Raw genomic sequence first — 23,168 nt, forward strand, 5'->3', positions numbered from 1 at the left:
TCAATTGTCTTTCTCTACACAAAGGATAAATGGACTGAGAAAGATATTAGGAAAACAACACCCTTCACAATAGTCACAAATAATATAAAATGCCTTGGCATGACTCTAACTAAGGCAGTGAAAGATCTGTATGATAAGAACTTCAAGTCTCTGAAGAAAGAAATCAAAGATCTTAGAAGATGGAAAGACATCCCATGTTCATGGATTGGCAGGATTAATATAGTCAAAATGGCTATATTGCTAAAAGCAATCTACAGAATCAATGCAATCCCCATTGAAATTCCAACTCAATTCTTTACAGAGTTAGAAAGGGCAATTTTCAAATTCATCTAGAATAACAAAAAATCCGGGATTTCAAAAACTGTCTTCAACAATAAAAGAACCTCTGTGGGAATCACCTTCCCTGACCGCAAACTGTAATACAGAGCATTTGTAATAAAAACTGTATGATACTGGTACAGTGACAGACCAGTAGATCAGTGGAATATAACTGAAGACCCAGTAATGAATCCCCACACCTATGGTCACTTGATCTTTGACAAGGAAGCTAGAATGATCCAGACAAAAAAGACAGCATTTTCAACAAATGGTGCTCGCAAAACTGGCGGTTACCATGTAGAAGAATGTGCATCGAACCATTCTTATCTCCTTGTACAAAGTTCAAGTCCTTGTGGATCAAGGACCTCCAATAAAACCTGAGACACTAAAACTTATAGAGGAGAAAGTAGGGAAGAGCATGGAATATATGGGCAAAGGAGAAAAATTCCTTAACAGAACACCAATTACATGTGATGTAAGATAAAGAATTGAGAAAGAAGACCTCATGAAATTGCAAAGTTTCTGTAAGGCAAAGGACACTGTAGATAAGACACTAAGGCAACCAACATATTGGGAAATGATGTTTACCAGTCCTAAATCCCAGAGAGTGCTAATATCCAGTGTATACAAAGAACTTAGGAAGTTTGAAACACAGAACCAAATAACCCTATTTAAAAATGGGGTACAGAGCTAAAGAAAGAATTATCAACTGAGGAATACCAAATGACCTAGAAGCACCTATTAAAATGTTCAACATCCTTAGTCATCAGGGAAATGCAAATCAAAACAACCCTGAGATTATACCTCACACCAGTCAGAATGTCTAAGATCAAAGACTCAGATAACAGCAGAAGATGGCAAGGATGTGGAGAAAGAGAATATTCCTTCATTGTTGGTGGGATGGCAAGCTTGTACCACCACTCTGGAAATCATTTTGGTGGTTCCTCAGACAAGTGGACATAGTACTACTGGAGTGTCCAGCAATACCACTTCTGGGCATGTACCCAGAAGATACTTTAACATGTAATAAGGACACATGTTCCACTATGTTCACAGCAGCCTTATTTATAATAGCCAGAAGCTGGAAAGAACCCAGATGCCCCTTAACAGAAGAATGGATACAGAAAATGTGATACATTTATGCAATGGAATACTACTCAACTATTAAAAGCAATGAATTTATGAAATTCTTAGCCTAATGGGTGTATCTGGAAGATATCATCCTGAGTGAAGTAACCCAATCACAATAGAACAATCATGATATGCACACACTGATAAGTGGATATTAGCATAATGTATCTTCTCAATAATTAATGTTTTATTATTATTTTAGATTACTTTTGCACATAATATTCTACTCTTCTCTCTTGGGTCTAGGGTGTATTTTCTTTGGCTTTAACCTTATCAACACATTGCATTTATTTACATATCCATAAATTTCATTTCTCCTTCCACCTTTTTCTCTCAGTTCTAGATAATTGGCCAAATATCACTAGGATTGCACCATAATATATCCTGAGACCCACCATTTTAATATAATTTAATATTTCAAAACAGAAAAAATATAAAATAACAACTAATGCTAGAAAAAATTCACAATTTGAAAGCAAATAACTTTTCACACATATCTGAAAATGGTTAAAATATTAACTGGAAGAAAATTCTTCTCCAGATAATTTTTTGTTTTGATGTCTTGGTCTATAAATTTATTTAAAACTTTTTGGTGCTTTGAAATATACTCCCTTGCAATGAGACCACAGACTCTGTGGCTTCCTGCATTTTGATAATGTTACCCACTTTACTTCTTTCAAATCCTTCAAACTGTGCCTGTTAAACAGATACCAGCAGAGCACAGCATGATGTAATAGGTCATGTGCTGCGTTCCAAACAATAGATCTAGAGTATGCTTGACACAGCTATTTCCATACAATAATTCTGCCACTTGAAGCAATGACCTCGGTTGTGTTCTTCCCAGCTGTTGTATCCACACTTATCATGCCTAGTCATAAGTCATTTATCTACTAAACAAACCTTTTAGCAATAACTTTGAAATGGATAGAGGATGGTAAAACACACACCTTACTTACCCTGGGTCTCGACTCAGACAATCACTACTCACTATAAAGGCAGAAAAACTCATAATTTTATGGTAAGAAGCCTCACTGTTCTTAAAATTCTCTACTGCACATCTAGGGAAAGCTCGCACAAAAGTTAAATTTAATACTTTTGTTTACTAGAATTAAAACATTGTTCTAAAACTAACCTTTACTTCTCATAAGTTTCATTTGTCATTATTAATTCTAACTTGTTTTATAATCCTGTGTTTGATATCTAACTATAAAGTTAGTCCTTTGAATATGACATTGTTTAAAGAAAAGTATGTATAGAGCTACCTAGCTAAATTATTATCTGTCTACTTTTAATGAGATTTTGGGGGCCTTATGAGATGGATGGTTTATGGTAGAGAAGTCCTTACACTGAGGAATTACTCCAATGCCACTATTTAAAGGATTCAACCTTCATTTCTTAGAACACATACACAAATGGCATGTCTGACTTTGTGTTTGTTAGCATTATGTTCACATCATGTTTCATAATAGTAAAAATATTTACATATTGTCAATGTTCTCTTGAGATATATAAGAAATCACAGAGAATTGGATATTTGAAATCATAGAAAAGATTATATGAGTGTTTTTAAATGACCATTCATTCCATCACAATGGCATTACTTTAGTGGTAGAAATACTGGCAACCAGGATCACTACATAGTTTGTTTCTTGTGGATGGGCTACTTTTAGCATTGAAAAATTAATGAAATAAAGGCTCTTGCCTATAAGATATGTATTTTTGCATTTTATTCTAGATAACTGATTATAAAAAGGATCCTGGGATAAATCCAGCCTTAGTTTTGTGTGTGTGTGAATTCAAAAGCTACATCTGAAGTGAGAAACACTTACATAGAGATCTGTAAAAAAGATGCTACACTAGCATATGGTCAAATGGTCCCAAAGATAAGCTACTTGGCTAGAATCTATGTTTAGCATTTTATAAGTCATGAGATACAAAACTACTACTGGGTTTTTAAATAATTTATTCAATTAGAGGCAAACACATATATTAAATTAATCTTCCACAGACCTGCTCAGGACCTCTGCATTTATTTATTTGTTTGTTTGTTTGTTTGCTTGCTTGCTTGCTTGTTTATTCCTTTATTCATTTGTTCAATGTGTGTAAGTGCACTGTCACTCTCCTCAGACACACCAAAAGAGGGCATCAGGTCCCATTACAGATGGTTGTGAGCCACCATTTGGATGTTGGGAATTGAACTCAGGACTTCTGGAAGAGAATTCTCCTCAGACATACCAAAAGAGGGCATCAGGTCCCATTACAGATGGTTGTGAGCCACCATATGGATGTTGGGAATTGAACTCAGGACTTCTGGAAGAGAATTCTCCTCAGACATACCAAAAGAGGGCATCAGGTCCCATTACAGATGGTTGTGAGCCACCATATGGATGTTGGGAATTGAACTCAGGACTTCTGGAAGAGAAGTCAGTACCACTGAGCCATCTCTACAGCTCTGGAACTCTGGTTCTCCCTTGAAGGTAGCTGAGGGGAAAGAGTGTCTGAGGGGATAAGACTTGGTCTTCTGAGAGACTAAGGTTGCTTTCTATAATAGCTCTTTACTTGTCTTGACTCTAAATTACTCTGAGGCCAGAAGCTGCAGGCCTCTGGGCAAATTAACACCTGCTGCTTAACAATGGGGCCAGTGGAAGTAAGTAAAGAGGTACTTTCTGTTTTTCTCCACAGATCCTCCATGCCAGACACTAAGGCTGAGAGCTCATTTAACTCCTTGTCAGTTAGAGAAAAGTAGCCCTCAGGAATAAAACACGCACTTTTTTAAAAAGATTCTAATCTTTGTTTCTAAGAATAAAGTAAAAGGGGGAAACCTATCATACTATATGCTCTGGTTATAATCTTTCTTAATTTCTGTGTTACACTATTCTCTCCACTTCTAAATTACACCACACTGATGCTCTTCTCCTTCATCCTCCTAATTTTGCTCTCTCCTTCTGTTACCTAGTGTCATCTTTCCTAGGTTTTGTACCTTTTTTAGGAGAATAGATAACATGGTTTTCCAAGCTTTCTTTTTTTTAAACAAATGCTTACTAAAATTTCAAATACAAATTCAAACCATGAGTTGAATAAGAGGCTTACAATAGAGATATTTGAATGTGTTTCCATTAAGACAAATTATCTAGCCAGACATTCATTACCTGTCACTAGCTCCAGAGTTTTGAGAATCAAAAACTGTAATTTTGGGGTCTAAATTACCATTGAAGTTTTATATAGATAAGCTCAGTCAATAGCTTATATTCTCTCCTTACATCTATAATAAATGATTCAGTTCCCTCTTATGACCTTTGATTACTTACATTACAGGTCAAAGGAGTGTATTCTAAGTAGTAAATTCCTGCTTTCTATCTCAGAAGCAATTAATTAATGACACATGAAGACTAGAGATGTTTTAATTATAGTATTCCTATCACAAAGGGGCTTAATTGCAGTACTACTATAAAAGACTTAATTATTAGTAAATTTTAGCAATTCCTATAGAATCATCATTAGGAATTAAAAAGTCATCTATTTCTTTTTATAGCATCACTATAAGACAACAGATTTTCACTGATCTGCAGAAAATCTGCCCAATAGGGTGGGTTAGTGCTCAAAGACTATAATATTATTTTTATAAAGACAGTAAAGGCATATCAATAACAGGAATTAGTCCTGTAAATGTCCTTTGGGCCTTTGTTGCAAGGGCTCTTTGTCCCAGTCAACAGTCCATGGAGAAGCCATCCCAGAAACCATCCTTTGCTAGATGGCTTCTTGGTACCCAACAATAATTTGGTAGAGATGTCAGAGAATAGATCTCCAAGAAATTCAAATTGCTAAATTCAGAATATGTTTGCTCATGTAGAAGATCAAATTTTTCATATTATGTAAAGTGAAACTTTAGATGAGCAATCTCTGACTAAGTCAAGTGCACTGGTATTTATTTGTATAGCTAACACTATGATATGGAGTCAAGAAAATATTTTAGGGTGGCATAGGACATATACCAAGTTCTTGGGCAGCCTAAGCTGCCTTTACAAGGCATAACACAAAACAAAACTAGAAAAGTAAAAAGAAATTTACAAAAAAATTGGCAAGATTGAACATTCAAAAAAAATGTCTTTCCTCTGTTTAGAATTTTCAAAGGCTCAGTCTATTATCTAATCTACTGTCTCTCTCCTCTAAATCTATTTATCTACATATCTGAATACCTATACATCATATGTAATCTACCTATCATCTCCTCTTGAGTATCTTTGTATATTCCTTCATAATATATGACAATGGCAGAGGAAAGACAATGAGGACATTGAGATGGCTGCATTTTATAAACCACAACTTGAAAATATAAAATAGGCACTATCAAAATATTTTATGGCTTCCTTATTGACATATTGCAATTGACTAGTAATTTTCACCTAACAGTTTAAAAGAAGTACTGATGTCTCTGAAGTATATCTCTGAATATTCCTGATCTTGGAGTAGAACATTGATTGTATCAAGACTTACATGAATGTATAACAGTATCACAATACTTTATACTGTTGGTTTCAAATGTTCGATTATTTTCCTATAAAAATAAAATCAACTCTACTGAGTGTATTGTGAAACATTAATGATGAAGACTAGCCTTTACCATTACTCTGTCTACCACAAGGTAAAACTAAGAAATGTTCCTTATTCCCTGTATAAGTAATATCAACTCCACAAACCCAACCTTTGTACTGCTGAGAAATTCACATCATAAATGGAGGAGAAGGAATGATTTAGTGAATATAGAAAGAACTGCTTTGTCGATGAAAAAATTGTTATAAAATTGAAGACTTAATTTTATTTACTTATAGGAGAAAGCCATAGCCCTAAATACTCATTATCTCAAATTGTCTTAAAATCCAGGAAGAGGAGAAACTCTGAAGGTAAAAAGTTCCCCCAAAAATTGTATACAATTCCTTGGATAATGAATTAGAGCTTGAAAGATGACAATGGCCACCAAAGTTAAATCATGGCTAGCAAATTCTTAGATAGGCACTGGAAGACTTGCAGGAGCACAAATATAAAGTATGTGTGTTCAGCCTTAAAATATAACCTGGAGCTCAAGGTTGGTCAGATACTCATTTGTGTGAAAACTGTTCATATGGTACTAACACATGATTTTCTTCTGAAAAGTTGTGTGAAATTTTAAGAAGCATTAATATGAAATTTTAGGTAACTATCTGTGTGGCCTCCCTTCCCCCAGCCTGGAACCTGCTTGCTCAAGGGTGGAGCTTCCTGCTCATTCGTCCTGCCACGCCTACTGCTGGACCCTGCCTTTGCTGCTTGGAAGAGGCACACATGTGTTCGTCCTGCTACTGGACCCTGAGTTACTTGGCGGGAAATCGGGTTCCCTCCCCCTTCCTTTATAACTGAGTGTCTGGAAATAGTAAAATTGAGCTTTGATCAGAATGTTGTCTTAGCTCCATTCATTCTTCCACCCCGTCTAGATTCCTCTCTTTTCAGCTCGAACTGCCATTCTCAGTTGACCGTTCGTGTTGTGGACTGCGGGCAGGCCGCAACAGTTGGCGCCAGAACTGGGACCTGAAGAATGGCAGAGGGATGCTAAGAGAAATGACTGCTGTGTGGAGCTCCACAAGAAAGGAAAGGATCTTCGGGTATCGGAGCATCGGAGCAACGGACAGGTACACATGCTAGCGCTAGCCTAAAATTTCAGTTTTGTAAAGTGTTGCTGAGGATGCGGTAGGATACGAATCAAGTTTGAATCAGTGCTAACCCAACACTGTTTCTGCTTGGGTCAGCAGCTCGTTAATCGGAACTAGATACGGAAACAGGTGGTGTGCCGCAGCTTTTTAGAAAGCTGCTTAGGTGGAAGAAGGAAGGGTTTAAAGTCATGGATCAGGCGGTTGTTTTTAGTTTTCAGGAGTTGTTTCAGGCCAGAGGAGTAAGGCTTGAAGTACAATTAGTAAGAAATTTTTTAGATAAGATAGATAGCTGTTGTCCATGGTTCAAGGAAGAAGAAATGATAGATTGTGGAACCTGGGAGAAAGTTGGTGAGGCCTTGAATATCGCTCAGACAGATAATTTTACCCTAGGCCTCTGGGCGCTTGTAAATGATGCTATAAAAGATGCAACTTCTCCAGGGCTAAATTGCCCTCAGGCGGAGCTTGTGGTATCTCAGGAGGAGTGCCTATCAGAGAAGGCCTCCTCAGAAAAAGATCTTCTTAACTCAAAAATTGTTAAATGTGGAAACTCTGATGATGGACTGAATTTTAACAAAAATCACTCAGATAGAGGAATTGCCCATTATCTTAATGAGAATTGGTCCTCTTGCGAATCTCCCGCTTCACCTATAGTCACCACTTCGGGAGGTGCTACTCATAGGGACACACGGCTAAGCGAGTTAGAGTTTGAGATTAAGCTTCAGAGGCTGACTAATGAGCTTCGGAAACTAAAAAAGATCTCAGAACCGGAGAAGAGTAACTCTTCTGTAGTTCACCAGGTGCCGCTAGAAAGAGTTGTGAGTCAGGCTCATGGGAAAGGACAGAATTCGTCTAATACGCTGGCCTTTCCTGTGGTCGAGGTAGTTGATCAGCAAGATGCTAGGACCAGACATTACCAGACCTTGGATTTCAAGTTGATAAAAGAGTTAAAGGCGGCTGTTGTGCAATATGGTCCTTCAGCCCCATTCACTCAAGCATTACTGGACACAGTTGCGAAGTCAAACTTAACCCCCTCAGATTGGAAGACTCTTTCCAAGGCTACCCTGTCAGGAGGAGATTTTTTGCTTTGGGATTCTGAATGGCGACACGCCAGTAAGAAAACTGCTGCTTTTAATGCTCAGGCTGGTAACTAAGACTGGGATAGCAACATGCTTTTAGGAGAGGATCCATATGAGGGACAGACAAATCAGATTGACCTAACCTTAAATTGACTCTTGATGGAAAAGGCTTTGAAGGATTAATAGATACCGGGGCCGATGTAACAATTATAAGAGGGCAGGACTGGCCCTCAAACTGGCCCTTGACTGTTTCCTTGACTCACCTTCAAGGAATTGGGTATGCCAGTAACCCAAAACGTAGTTCCAAATTGCTAACCTGGAGAGATGAGGAAGGGAAATCAGGAAAGATTCAGCCGTATGTTATGTCAAATTTGCCTGTGACCCTGTGGGGAAGAGATCTGTTGTCACAGATGGGTGTTATTCTGTGCAGTTCTAAGGAGATGGTGACTGAGCAGACATTCAGGCAGGGACTCCTGCCTGGTCGTGAACTAGTAAAGAAAGGACAGGGAATTAAGACCTTTGAGGATCTTAAACCCCACTCTAACATGAGAGGTTTAAAGTATTTTCAATAGCGACCACTATCTTGCCTGCATCCCACGCGGAAAAAATTCAATGGCGTAATGATATTCCGGTGTGGGTAGATCAGTGGTCTTTACCTAAAGAGAAAATAGAGGCCGCTTCTTTGCTAGTGCAGGAGCAGTTAGAAGCAGGACATTTGGTGGAGTCTCACTCTCCCTGGAATACACCCATTTTCATTATCAGGAAGAAATCTGGAAAATGGAGACTGTTACAAGATTTAAGAAAGGTTAATGAAACCATGGTACTTATGGGAACCTTACAACCGGGGCTCCCCTCCCCAGTGGCCATTCCTAAGGGATATTATAAGATTGTTATAGATTTGAAAGATTGTTTCTTGACCATCCCTTTGCATCCAAAGGATTGTGAGAGATTTGCTTTTAGTGTTCCTTCTGTAAATTTCAAGGAACCCATGAAAAGATATCAATGGACAGTCCTCCCGCAGGGGATGGCTAATAGTCCCACATTATGTCAAAGGTTTGTGGCGAAAGCAATTCAGCCTGTTAGACAACAATGGCCAAATATTTACATCGTTCATTTCACAGATGATGTCTTGATGGCGGGAAAGGACCCCCAAGAATTGCTTTTGTGTTATAAAGGTTTACAAAAAGCCCTAGCTGATAAGGGATTGCAAATTGCTTCTGAAAAGGTACAAACTCAGGATCCTTATAATTATTTGGGTTTTAGACTCACTGATCAAGCTGTTTTTCCCCAAAAGATCGTTATTCATAGAGATAACTTAAAGACCTTAAATGATTTTCAAAAATTGTTAGGTGATATTAACTGGCTTTGCCCCTATTTAAAGCTTACTACAGGGGAGTTGAAACCTTTATTTGATATTCTTAAAGGGAGTTCTGATCCCACTTCCCCTAGATCCCTAACCTCAGAAGGATTGCTGGCCTTACAACTAGTGGAAAAGTCTATTGAAGAGCAATTCGTTACCTATATAGATTACTCCTTGCCGCTGCACCTGTTAATTTTTAATACGACTCATGTGCCTACGGGACTGCTATGGCAAAAATTTCCTATAATGTGGATACATTCGAGGATTTCTCCCAAATGTAATATCTTGCCATATCACAAAGCAGTGGCTCAGATGATTATCACTGGAAGAAGGCAGGCATTGACTTATTTCGGAAAAGAGCCAGATATCATTGTTCAGCCTTACAGCGTAAGTCAAGACACTTGGCTGAAACAGCATAGTATAGATTGGTTGCTTGCACAACTAGGGTTTAGTGGAACTATAGACAACCACTACCCTCAAGATAGGTTAATAAAATTTTTAAATGTACATGATATGATATTTCCTAAGATGACCCCTTTACAGCCTTTAAATAATGCTCTATTGATTTTTACTGATGGCTCCTCTAAAGGGCGAGCTGGATATCTTATTAATGATCAACAGGTTATCGTAGAGACTCCTGGTCTCTCGGCTCAGCTAGCCGAATTAACAGCAGTGCTAAAGGTCTTTCAGTCTGTACATGAGGCTTTTAATATCTTTACTGACAGTTTATATGTTGCTCAGTCAGTACCCTTATTAGTAACCTGTGGTACGTTTAACTTCAATACGCCATCAGGATCCTTATTTTCAGAATTGCAAAACATCATTCTTGCCTGGAAAAATCCGTTTTATATTGGCCATATATGGTCTCACTCTGGTCTTCCTGGGCCTCTGGCCGAGGGTAATGATCGCATTGACAGAGCTCTAATAGGAGAAGCTTTAGTTTCGAATCCTGTTGCTCTGGCCCAACGTGATCATGAAAGGTTTCACCTCTCTAGCCATACCCTAAGGCTCCGACATAAGATCACTAAGGAGCAAGCAAGAATGATTGTAAAACAATGTCCTAAATGTATTACATTATCTCCAGTGCCACATCTAGGAGTCAATCCTAGAGGCCTTATGCCTAATCATATTTGGCAAATGGATATAACCCATTATGCAGAATTTGGAAAACTAAAATATATACATGTTTGCATTGATACCTGTTCAGGATTTCTCTTTGCTTCTCTGCATACAGGGGAGGCTTCAAAAAACGTAATTGATCATTGCCTACAAGCCTTTAATACCATGGGGTTGCCTAAGCTTATTAAGACAGATAACGGGCCATCTTATTCTAGTAAAAACTTTATTGCATTCTGTAAAGAATTCGGTATCAAACATAAAACTGGAATTCCTTACAACCCCATGGGACAAGGAATAGTTGAACGTGCTCATAGCACCTTAAAGAATTGGCTTTTTAAAACAAAAGAGGGGCATCTATATCCCCCAAGGTCACCAAAGGCTCATCTTGCCTTCACCTTATTTATCCTAAACTTTTTGCAAACTGACATTAAAGGTCAGTCTGCAGCGGACCGCCATTGGCACCCAGTTACTTCTAATTCTTATGCATTGGTAAAATGGAAGGACGCCCTAACTAATGAATGGAAGGGTCCGGATCCAGTTCTAATCTGGGGAAGAGGCTCGGTTTGTGTTTTTTCACGAGATGAAGATGGAGCACGGTGGCTACCAGAGAGATTAATTCGTCAGGTAAACACAGATTCTGTCTCTTCTCGTAAGTATCATTCTAAAGACTAAAATTCCTCTTGTGCTTAGAATTCAGCTGGGAGTGGAAGCTCCCAGAAACGCTGTTTTCCTCTGAGCCAATTCCCCTACAGGAGGCCGGAGATTAGCTTTAGCTTTACAATTTGCATCTAAATAAAGTACCTTGACTTCTCCAAACAGAAAATTTACATTGCTACCCTCTCATTGTTTAGATTTCTTTCTTTTCTCAAGCAGGTCAATCCACATTCTCCGGTTCTCCGCCCCTAAGAGCAAACAGGTGGTACTGCTACTCTCCCTTCCAAGGACATCCCAGCACGTGGCTTTCAGTCTGAGATAGGATTTAGATTTACCAGGAGAGCTAGGGAAGTAGAAATTTCATATATTTACAAAGATTAGTTCTTATTTTGATAGAGATGGGCTTAGTCCCTTAGCTGGCCTCTGGCTTTTCACCCTTGCTGTTACTGCAAGGTGTCCTTAGTTCCTCAGGCTAGGGAATAACGGGGATGAGGAGAAAAGACTTCCAGCTCCTATTTTAACCACAATCCATGGTGTTAATACTGACATAATTCTTGTCTAGGCCTTGCTAAATCTGAGGTTGACAAGTCTCATATAGAGACCGTGCATCGCTCAGAACTGTGCGTAGTGATTCATAATCATATGAATACAGTATGGGTACCGCTTGGCGCAGGAGATTACTGCAGGGGAAGGTCCAGCTTGACCGTTTCTGAGTTCCCTGTGCGACACACCTGATTTGAAGGAGGTTGGTATCTGATTCCAGCTAAAAACCAAAAATACCTAAGGCTCTGCCTCCCCTCCCCAAAAGATACCAAGAGCCACAGATGTGGGTTGTTATAACGCTCACGGGAGGAATCAGGTCAATGTCCACCCAAGTCAAGGTTAAAGGCCCACTCATCTACGGATGAGAAAATCATTTGATCACCTCTGTTAAGCATTGCCTATTTAAACTTAATTAATAGGGGGGAGAGAGGTTGGAGACCTTACTGTCGAAAGGGCAAGCCCTTCACTGCCTCCCACCCAAATAAAAAAAAAGCCAACTGGCCTTGTACTAGGAGCCAGCCAGTCTTACCCCTTCTCCCTGTTTCCCTGCCTGTCATCCAAAATTGCGGAGGAATATCAGCTCAGTGTTATTCTAAATTTGTTTAGTTAAACTTAGCCAGGGTTCCAACGCCCTACTTAAAATGCAAACAGGTAGTTACCTATTCAGCACTAATTAGCATTATAAAGTCAGAGCCTATTCTGTTAGTGGTTTACTAGGATAATAAAGACAGTCTTAGCCAAATACAGTTTACCATTAGAAAAGTTAGGGAATCCCACGGAAACAGGTTTTTTTCTTTAGCCCTAAGAACTCAGGCAGAACTATTTAGCATAGATAATTTTTCTGCCTCAGGCCAGCCCTTTCTTTTTTGTTAACTAATGGAGGAGATGTGGCCTCCCTTCCCCCAGCCTGGAACCTGCTTGCTCAAGGGTGGAGCTTCCTGCTCATTCGTCCTGCCACGCCTACTGCTGGACCCTGCCTTTGCTGCTTGGAAGAGGCATACATGTGTTCGTCCTGCTACTGGACCCTGAGTTACTTGGCGGGAAATCGGGTTCCCTCCCCCTTCCTTTATAACTGAGTGTCTGGAAATAGTAAAATTGAGCTTTGATCAGAATGTTGTCTTAGCTCCATTCATTCTTCCACCCCGTCTAGATTCCTCTCTTTTCAGCTCGAACTGCCATTCTCAGTTGAACCGTTCGTGTTGTGGACTGCGGGCAGGCCGCAACATATCTGAAGGAGTAGGAGTGGATGTAAGTTATGTTTTTCAGTGGCAAGTTTCAGTGTCCCTTCAAACCACATTTATTATTGGTAGGTCCACCAATAACACTGAGGAGACTCCATTAAGTTCAGTCTTCTCATAGTAAAACTAAACTGTGAAAGGATTTATTATCAACTCACGTAATAACTCTTCCTTAAGGCTAATCTTTGAAAGTAACTGTAATTTTGAATTTCCTACATAATATCCTCAAGGGACATTCTCACTAAACTTTTGCTCATGGAGCTGGGATAAATCAGCCTAAGAACAGAAACATGCATTCCAGTCCACATTTTTCTAATATATCATTCTAAACCAGGTAGCAGCAAAAGAAATTTTTCTTCAACATAACAACTTATAAACATAAAATTTGCATTTGTTTTCACAATGTCAGAGAAGTTCCCATAACAATAAACCTTGAACAACCATGTTTCATTTTCTGTGCTTACCCTTTCTTTCTGCTGTGAATGAGTGAGAAGACTGGGATGAGGTTATAGAACATGGACACAAAAATCTTTCTCCTAATGCTTTTAGAGTGGGCTATGCTACAAGGCTAACTTTTTCTTCTTCTTGTTTAGAGAGTCATCCTTCCTTAATACTCAGGAATAAATTTGGTGTGGTGAGTCTGAATACTTTAAACTTGTTACATTAAAGCTTCACAGGTCAAAGTTGTCTACTTTCATATTCCTACTTCTTTAATGCATATAGCACTGCTAATCTAAATTCTGAATATGATAATTTTAGACTTAATGATGTACTCACTACTAATATACCTTAATTGTATCATTATTATCCAAACTACAAAATAAAAATTGAAGACTTTTTTTAGAATTCTTAAGGAAATATTTTCAATCTGTGCAATTGTATGTATTTCACAATGTAATCTCAAAAGTATTTCATTCCAAATGTTAAATATTTATTTCAAAGAAAAATGGAGAGAAAGAACATGTTCTAATACTACACCTAATAGGACATGATAAACAGTAAGTATAAGACCTTTCAAAACATAGTACAATTAATATATTATCATCAAATAATTACAAAATTGCCATTTGATTAGCTCAATTTTCAATCTATGCACACTAAGAAAGAGATATACAGAGTTAGTGTGACACAAACAACAAAGGACATCTGCTCAATGGTTTCAACTTCTCATTAAGAAAGTAGAGTAAAATGAATGTTTAGATGTATGTGTTTTAATGAAAATGTTTATCACAATTTTTATTTTCTAAACAAATCCAAGAGTTGTTTAAGTCCAACAATGTCTCTCACTATTGTCAACAGACTAAACCACCACCAGATGAAATTATTTTTTCTACCAGCACCAGTTTATGTAATTGTAAGTTTACCTCTGTACTCAGTAAATAAAATGGTGTGGTTTATAAATTTTTATATTTAAGAAATGAGTATATATTAGGTGATAAATTCTCTCTCTTTCTCTCTCTCTCTCTCTCTCTCTCTCTCTCTCTCTCTCTCTCTCTCTCTCTCTCTCTCTCTCTCTCTCCTCTCTGTGTGTTTGTCTGTCTGTCTGTCTCACCATACTCTGTGTGTAATTCTGTGTATAGTCTATTACAGATGGCTTATTGGAAAATGAGTGTTTTTAAAGAGTATGGTAGAAACGTTTATAGACAGTTTCTCATCTTGGGCTGTCTTTTTGGATCATATGAAGGAAAAGGGGAATCTTTATAAATCATATACTGAGTATTATTCTAGGAATGAGGGAAAGATCCATAAATGACACATGTGAAATCTTGGAGAAAATTATGCAAACCCTTAAATGATAGAACATCAAATAGATGTATATATAAAGCAATGTAGAAAACTCTATGCTGCTCTTCCGGTCAGAAAAGCACCGGGGCAGCTGGGGCGCAGGGTCGGCTGACACTCGCCAGCTACCCACAACACCCGCCACAGGATCTTAAGACTTCTGGTGAGTGGAGCACAGCTTCTGCTCCAATGCAATTGCGCGCGGGACCTGAGACTGCATTAGTTAGGGAAGCAGAAACCGGCCTGAGTAGGGCCACAGGCCTCTTCAGGCCGGATCAGCGCCGGGGTAGCTGGAGCGCAGGGTTGCCTGACACCCGCCAGCTACCCACGACCCCCGCCGCAGGATTTAGAGACTGCTGGTGAGTGGAACACAGCCTCTGCTCCAATCTTTAAACAGTGACAACGATAACAACTAACCCCAGAGATTACCAGATGGCGAAAGGTAAACGTAATAATCTTACTAACAGAAACCAAGACCACTCACCATCATCAGAACCCAGCACCCCCACTTCGCCCAGTCCAGGGCACCCCAACACACCGGAAAAGCTAGACACGGATCTAAAAGCATATCTCCTGATGATGGTAGAGGACTTCAAGAAGGACTTTAATAACACACTTAAAAAAATACAGGAGAACACTGCTAAACAGGCAGAAGACACTAAAGAGGAAGCACAAAAATCCCTTAAAGAATTGCAGGAGAACACTGCTAAAGAGTTACAAATCCTTAAAGAAAAACACGATAACATAATCAAACAGGTAGAAGTCCTTACAGAAAAACAGGAAAACACATCCAAACAGATGATGGAAATGAACAAAACCATACTAGACCTAAAAAGGGAAGTAGACACAATAAAGAAAACCCAAAATGAGGCAACACTGGAGATAGAAACCCTAGGAAAGAAATCTGGAACCATAGATACAAGCATCAGCAACAGAATACAAGAGATGGAAGAGAGAATCTCAGGTGGAGAAGATTCCAGAGAGAACATCGGCACAACAATCAAGGAAAATGTAAAATGCAAAAAGATCCTAACTCAAAACATCCAAGAAATACAGGACACAATGAGAAGACCAAAACTACAGATAATAGGAGTGGATGAGAATGAAGATTTTCAACTCAAAGGACCAGCAAACATCTTCAACAAAATTATAGAAGAAAACTTCCCAAATCTAAAGAAAGAGATACCCATGAACATACAAGAAGCCTACAGAACTCCAAATAGACTGGACCAGAAAAGAAATACCTCCCGACACATAATAATCAGAACAACAAATGCTCTAAATAAAGATAGAATACTAAAAGCAGTAAGAGAAAAGGCCAAGTAACATATAAAGGCAAGCCTATCAGAATTACACCAGATTTTTCACCAGAGACTATGAAAGCCAGAAGATCCTGGACGGATGTTATACAGACACTAAGAGAACACAAATTCCAGCCCAGGCTACTATACCCAGCCAAACTCTCAATTAACATAGATGGAGAAACCAAAGTATTCCACGACAAAACCAAATTCACACATTATCTCTCCACGAATCCAGCCCTTCAAAGGATAATAACAGGAAAAAACCAATACAAGGACAGGAACCACGCCCTAGAAACAACAAGAAGGTAATCCCTCAACAAACCTAAAAGAAGACAGCCACAAGAACAGAATGCCAACTTTAACAACAAAAATAACAGGAAACAACAATTACTTTTCCTTAATATCTCTTAATATCAATGGACTCAACTCCCCGATAAAAAGACATAGACTAACAAACTGGCTACACAAACAAGACCCAACATTTTGCTGCTTACAGGAAACTCATCTCAGAGAAAAGGATAGACACTAACTCAGAATGAAAGGCTGGAAAACAATTTTCCAAGCAAATGGCATGAAGAAACGAGCTGGAGTAGCCATTCTAATATCTGATAAGATTGACTTCCAACCCAAAGTCATTAAAAAAGACAGGGAGGGACACTTCATACTCATCAAAGGTAAAATCCTCCAAGAGGAACTATCAATCCTGAATATCTATGCTCCAAATACAAAGGCAGACACATTCATTAAAGAAACTTTAGTAAATCTCAAAGCACACATTGCACCTCATACAATAATAGTGGGAGACTTCAACACACCACTTTCACCAATGGACAGATCATGGAAACAGAAACTAAACAGGGACACAGAGAAACTAAGAGAAATTATGAATCAAATGGATCTGGCAGATATCTACAGAACATTCTATCCTAAAACAAAAGGATATACCTTCTTCTCAGCACCTCATGGTACCTTCTCCAAAATTGACCACATAATTGGTCACAAAACAGGCCTCAACAGATACAAAAATATTGAAATTGTCCCATGCATCCTATCAGATCACCATGGACTAAGGCTGATCTTCAATAACAAAATAAATAATAGAAAGCCAACCTTCACGTGGAAACTGAACAACACTCTTCTCAATGATACCTTGGTCAAGGAAGGAATAAAGAAAGAAATTAAGGACTTTCTAGAGTTCAATGAAAATGAATCCACAACATACCCAAACTTATGGGACGCAATGAAAGCATTTCTAAGAGGAAAACTCATAGTTATGAGTGCCTCCAAAAGGAAACTGGAGAGAGCACACATTAGCAGCTTGACAACACACCTAAAAGCACTACAACAAAAGGAAGCAAATTCACCCAAGAGGAGTAGACGGCAGGAAATAATCAAACTCAGGGGCGAAATCAACCAAGTGGAAACAAGAAGAACTATTCAAAGAATCAACCAATCAAGGAGCTGGTTCTTTGAGAAAATCAACAAGATAGATAAACCCTTAGCCAGACTCACTAGAGGGCACAGGGAAAGCATCCTAATTAACAAAATCAGAAATGAAAAAGGAGACATAACAACAGATCCTGAAGACATCCAAAACACCATCAGATCCTTCTACCAAAGGCTATACTCAACAAAATTGGAGAACCTGGATGAAATGGAGAAGTTCCTAGACAGATACCAGGTACCAAAGTTGAATCAAGATCAGGTTAATGATCTAAACAGCCCTATATCCCCCAAAGAAATAGAAGCAGTCATTAATAGTCTCCCAACTAAAAAAAGCCCAGGACCAGATGGGTTTAGTGCAGAGTTCTATCAGACCTTCAAAGAAGATCTAATCCCAGTTCTTCACAAACTATTCCACAAAATAGAAACAGAAGGTACTCTACCCAACTCATTCTATGAAGCCACAATTACTCTGATACCTAAACCACAAAAAGACCCAACAAAGATAGAAAACTTCAGACCAATATCCCTTATGAATATTGATGCAAAAATCCTCAATAAAGTTCTTGCTAACCGAATCCAAGAACACATCAAAACAATCATCCATCCTGACCAAGTAGGTTTCATCCCAGGGATGCAGGGATGGTTCAATATATGGAAATCCATCAACGTAATCCAGTATATAAACAAACTCAAAGACAAAAACCACATGGTCATCTCGTTAGATGCGGAAAAAGCATTTGACAAGATCCAACACCCATTCATGATAAAAGTCTTGGAAAGATCAGGAATTCAAGGCCCATACCTAAACATGATAAAAGCAATCTACAGCAAACCAGTAGCCAACATCAAAGTTAATGGTGAGAAGCTTGAAGCAATCCCTCTAAAATCAGGGACTAGACAAGGCTGTCCACTTTCTCCATACCTATTCAACATTGTACTTGAAGTCCTAGCCAGAGCAATTCGACAACAAAAGGAGATCAAAGGGATACAAATTGGAAAAGATGAAGTCAAAATATCACTTTTTGCAGATGATATGATAGTATATATAAGTGACCCTAAAAATTCCACCAGAGAACTCCTAAGCCTGAAAAACAGCTTCGGTGAAGTAGCTGGATATAAAATTAACTCAAACAAATCAATGGCCTTTCTCTACACAAAGAATAAACAGGCTGAGAAAGAAATTAGGGAAACAACACCCTTCTCAATAGTCACAAATAATATAAAATATCTTGGCGTGACTCTAACTAAGGAAGTGAAAGATCTGTATAATAAAAATTTCAAGTCTCTGAAGAAAGAAATTATAGAAGATCTCAGAAGATGGAAAGATCTCCCATGCTCATGGATTGGCAGGATCAACATTGTAAAAATGGCTATCTTGCCAAAAGCAATCTACAGATTCAATGCAATCCCCATCAAAATTCCAAATCAATTCTTCAACGAATTAGAAAGTGCAATCTGCAAATTCATCTGGAATAACAAAAAACCTAGGATAGCAAAAACTCTTCTCAAGGATAAAAGAACCTCTGGTGGAATCACCATGCCGGACCTAAAGCTCTACTACAGAGCAATTGTGATAAAAACTGCATGGTACTGGTATAGTGACAGACAAATAGACCAATGGAATAGAATTGAAGACCCAGAAATGAACCCACACACCTATGGTCACTTGATCTTCGACAAGGGAGCTAAAAACATCCAGTGGAAGAAAGACAGCATTTTCAACAAATGGTGCTGGCACAACTGGTTGTTAACATGTAGAAGAATGCGAATCGATCCATTCCTATCTCCTTGTACTAAGGTCAAGTCTAAGTGGATCAAGGAACTTCACATAAAACCAGAGACACTGAAACTTATAGAGGAGAAAGTGGGGAAAAGCCTTGAAGATATGGGCACAGGGGGAAAATTCCTGAATAAAACAGTAATGGCTTGTGCTGTAAGATCGAGAATTGACAAGTGGGACCTCATGAAACTACAAAGCTTCTGCAAGGCTAAAGACACCGTCAATAAGACAAAAAAACCACCAACAGATTGGGAAAGGATCTTCACCTATCCTAAATCAGATAAGGGACTAATATCCAATATATATAAAGAACTCAAGAAGGTGGACTCCAGAAAGTCAAATAACCCCATTAAAAAATGGGGCTCAGAACTGAACAAAGAATTCTCACCTGAGGAATACCGAATGGCAGAGAAGCACCTGAAAAAATGTTCAACATCCTTAATCATCAGGGAAATGCAAATCAAAACAACCCTGAGATTCCACCTCACACCAGTCAGAATGGCTAAGATCAAAAATTCAGGAGACAGCAGATGCTGGCGAGGATGTGGAGAAAGAGGAACACTCCTCCATTGTTGGTGGGATTGCAAGCTTGTACAACCACTCTGGAAATCAGTCTGGCGGTTCCTCAGAAAATTGGACATAGTACTACCGGAGGATCCAGCAATACCTCTCCTGGGCATATATCCAGAAGATGTCCCAACCGGTAAAAAGGACACATGCTCCACTATGTTCATAGCAGCCCTATTTATAATAGCCAGAAGCTGGAAAGAACCCAGATGTCACTCAACAGAGGAATGGATACAGAAATTATGGTACATTTACACAATGGAGTACTACTCAGCTATTAAAAAGAATGAATTTATGAAATTCCTAGCCAAATGGATGGACCTGGAGGGCATCATCTTGAGTGAAGTAACACAATCACAAAAGAACTCACACAATATGTATTCATTGATAAGTGGATATTAGCCCAAAACTTAGGATACCCAAGATATAAGATACAATTTGCTAAACGCATGAAACTCAAGAAGAATGAAGACCAAAGTGTGGACACTGTGCACCTTCTTAGAATTGGGAACAAAACACCCAGGGAAGGAGTTACAGAGATAAAGTTCGTAGCTGTGATGAAAGGATGGACCATTTAGAGACTGCTGTATCCAGGGATCCGTCCCATAATCAGCTTCTAAACGCTGACACCATTGCATACACTAGCAAGATTTTGCTGAAAGGACCCAAATATAGCTGTCTCTTGTGAGACGATGCCGGGGCCTAGCAAACACAGGAGTGGATGTTCACAGTCAGCTATTGGATGTATCACAGGGCTCCCAATGGAGAAGCTAGAGAAAGTACCCAAGGAGCTAAAGGGATCTGCAACCCTATTGTTGGAACAACATGATGTACTAACCAGAACCCCGGAGCTCTTGTCTCTAGCTGCATATCTATCGAAATATGGCCTAGTCGGCCATCAATGGAAAGAGAGGCCCATTGGACTTGCAAACTTTATATGCCCCAATATAGGGGAATGCCAGGGCCAAAAGAATGGGAATGGGTGGGTAGGGAAGTGGGGGGCGCTACGGGGGACTTTTGGGATAGCATTGGAAATGTAATTGAGGAAAATATGTAATAAAAATATTAAAAATCAAAAAAAAAAAAACCTCTATGCTCAGGTTTCAAGGTGATGGCTAAAGCTCACTTTATGGAATAACTCTCACCAGGCAGGAAAAAAACAATATACTGAAAGAATATCCAGCACATGATATTTTATCTAGGTACTATATTGTACAATGTAGAGAAAAATAAGAAGAATGAGAGGATTTATGCTGCACTCTATAGTACAGTGTCTCCAGTTTCCTCTGGAATAAGCTCCAATCAAAGCTTCTGTTATGATTCAACTAAGAGAAGACTTGGTTGGGAAATTACCGTCAAGTGATCCATTCATTTAGTTGGTAATCTCAAGTCAGTGTGTCAATAATTTTAATGGCCAACAACAGGGGCTAGATGAAATCAAACCATGGTAGGAAAAACTTTGATACTTATTGGAAATCACAAGAGGTCAGGGATAGACTTCATTGAGAATATGTAAGCAGACCATGTTCAAACAAATAAAGCATATATGGTATGAGTATGTAGTTTGTGTGTGTGTGTGTGTGTGTGTGTGTGTGTGTGTGTGTGTGTGTGTGTGTATACAAGAACATAGATGGAGAAATATGATTTAAGATTCCCTTAGGCTCACATACATCTGGCTTAATATACATAAAATATATTCATATAATTGGTAGATAAAGTAAAAATAATCTTGAAGAATTACTGAAACTATTCAAATTATTATCTTCCAAACAGGAGCTCATGCACTGGGAAAATTGCAAAATAATGTTGTATGTCACGTTGTACATTTTGGTACATGCATAGTATAAATGCTGCCAGTGTTCATTGATATTTTACATGTGATATAATTCACATCTCATATATTTGTCTGTTTTAATCCATGAGTGTGGGGCTGTGGGTGTGGGAGAAAGAGGGGAGTAGGAAGAAAACTGTGGCCCGCCAGGGTTCCTGTGCTCTGGATGAGCTGACACGGGAGGACTGCTCACGCTTTTCAGGCAGCCCCGGGTGGGCATCTGGCTGTGTTAAGCCACTGATCCCATACAGTGGGTGGTGGACAAGGGGCAGTGCCAGGTACCAAGTTCTCAGCCTCTGGCATCTGACACTGGATACAGCGGAGGAGCTGAGAACAGAATAGGGACCCCCAGGCAGCACTTGGCCCCAGGGATGAAGAGAGGAGAGGCTAGGGAGAGAGGCAGCACTGGATGGTTCCCACAGGGGCGAAAGTCCTTGGTCAGGTCCATGGCTAGAGCACAGGATGGCCTTCTGGCGGGAGGTTAAACGAGGCTCCTTAGGAGAAAGCCTATCCCATCATTCAAGCATGGCGGGCCTTGATGATCAGAGACAGTCTGTGGTTTTAAAGCATTATTGTAGAGAGGCAGGGGGAAAGAGAGAAGGTAGAAAGAGAAAGGGAAAGGCCAGGCATGGCCATGTGGAGAGAAAGGGGAAGAAAGAGAGAGAAGGAGGGCTAGAGAGTAAGAAACGTAAAAGCTTAAAGAGAGAAAGAGGTGGGGCCAAGCAGCTCCTCTTATAGTGGGTTGGGCTATCTTGCTGTTGCCAGGTAACTGTGAGGCAGAGCATATCAGGCTATAGTCAGGTAACTGTGGGGGGGTGGAATCTAGCCAGAATTCCAGAATCTTGGGACATTATTGCCCTGACTGATAGCCACAGACCTCCCCTGTGGAGGCTGTTGGGGAAGTAATTTCAACAGGAGCCAGTGGTCCAGGAGACATGATCTAATGCCTTCCATCCCATGTATGTGGAAATTACTACCCACCTGGTCCCACTGGGGTTCAAGACATAAGCTCGACTGGAGACCAGGCTGTCTGTGCATAGCCCATTGCCCCACACATGAGTAACATTTTGTGGCTAAAAACTAAAATAAAAATACAGATGTCTTACTACTATGTAAACAGGAAAATGTCCCTAATAAACCATGAGTATGTCAAAATAAGAAACAAAAATGTATAGGTTTTAATGATTCCCTTTTTCTTTACTTGCAGATAAAATCTCCATTCTCCTATTGATCATTTGTAACTTTTAGGACAACCACGGCTAAGGAACCATACCATTATGATACTCCTGTGAGCTGCCTACATTCTACAAGCACAGCTCTCTGATACCTCACCACCAC

This window comes from Mus caroli, unplaced genomic scaffold (assembly GCF_978045245.1).
Source record: "Mus caroli unplaced genomic scaffold, Mus_caroli_1 scaffold_8, whole genome shotgun sequence".
NCBI lineage: Eukaryota > Metazoa > Chordata > Mammalia > Rodentia > Muridae > Mus > Mus caroli.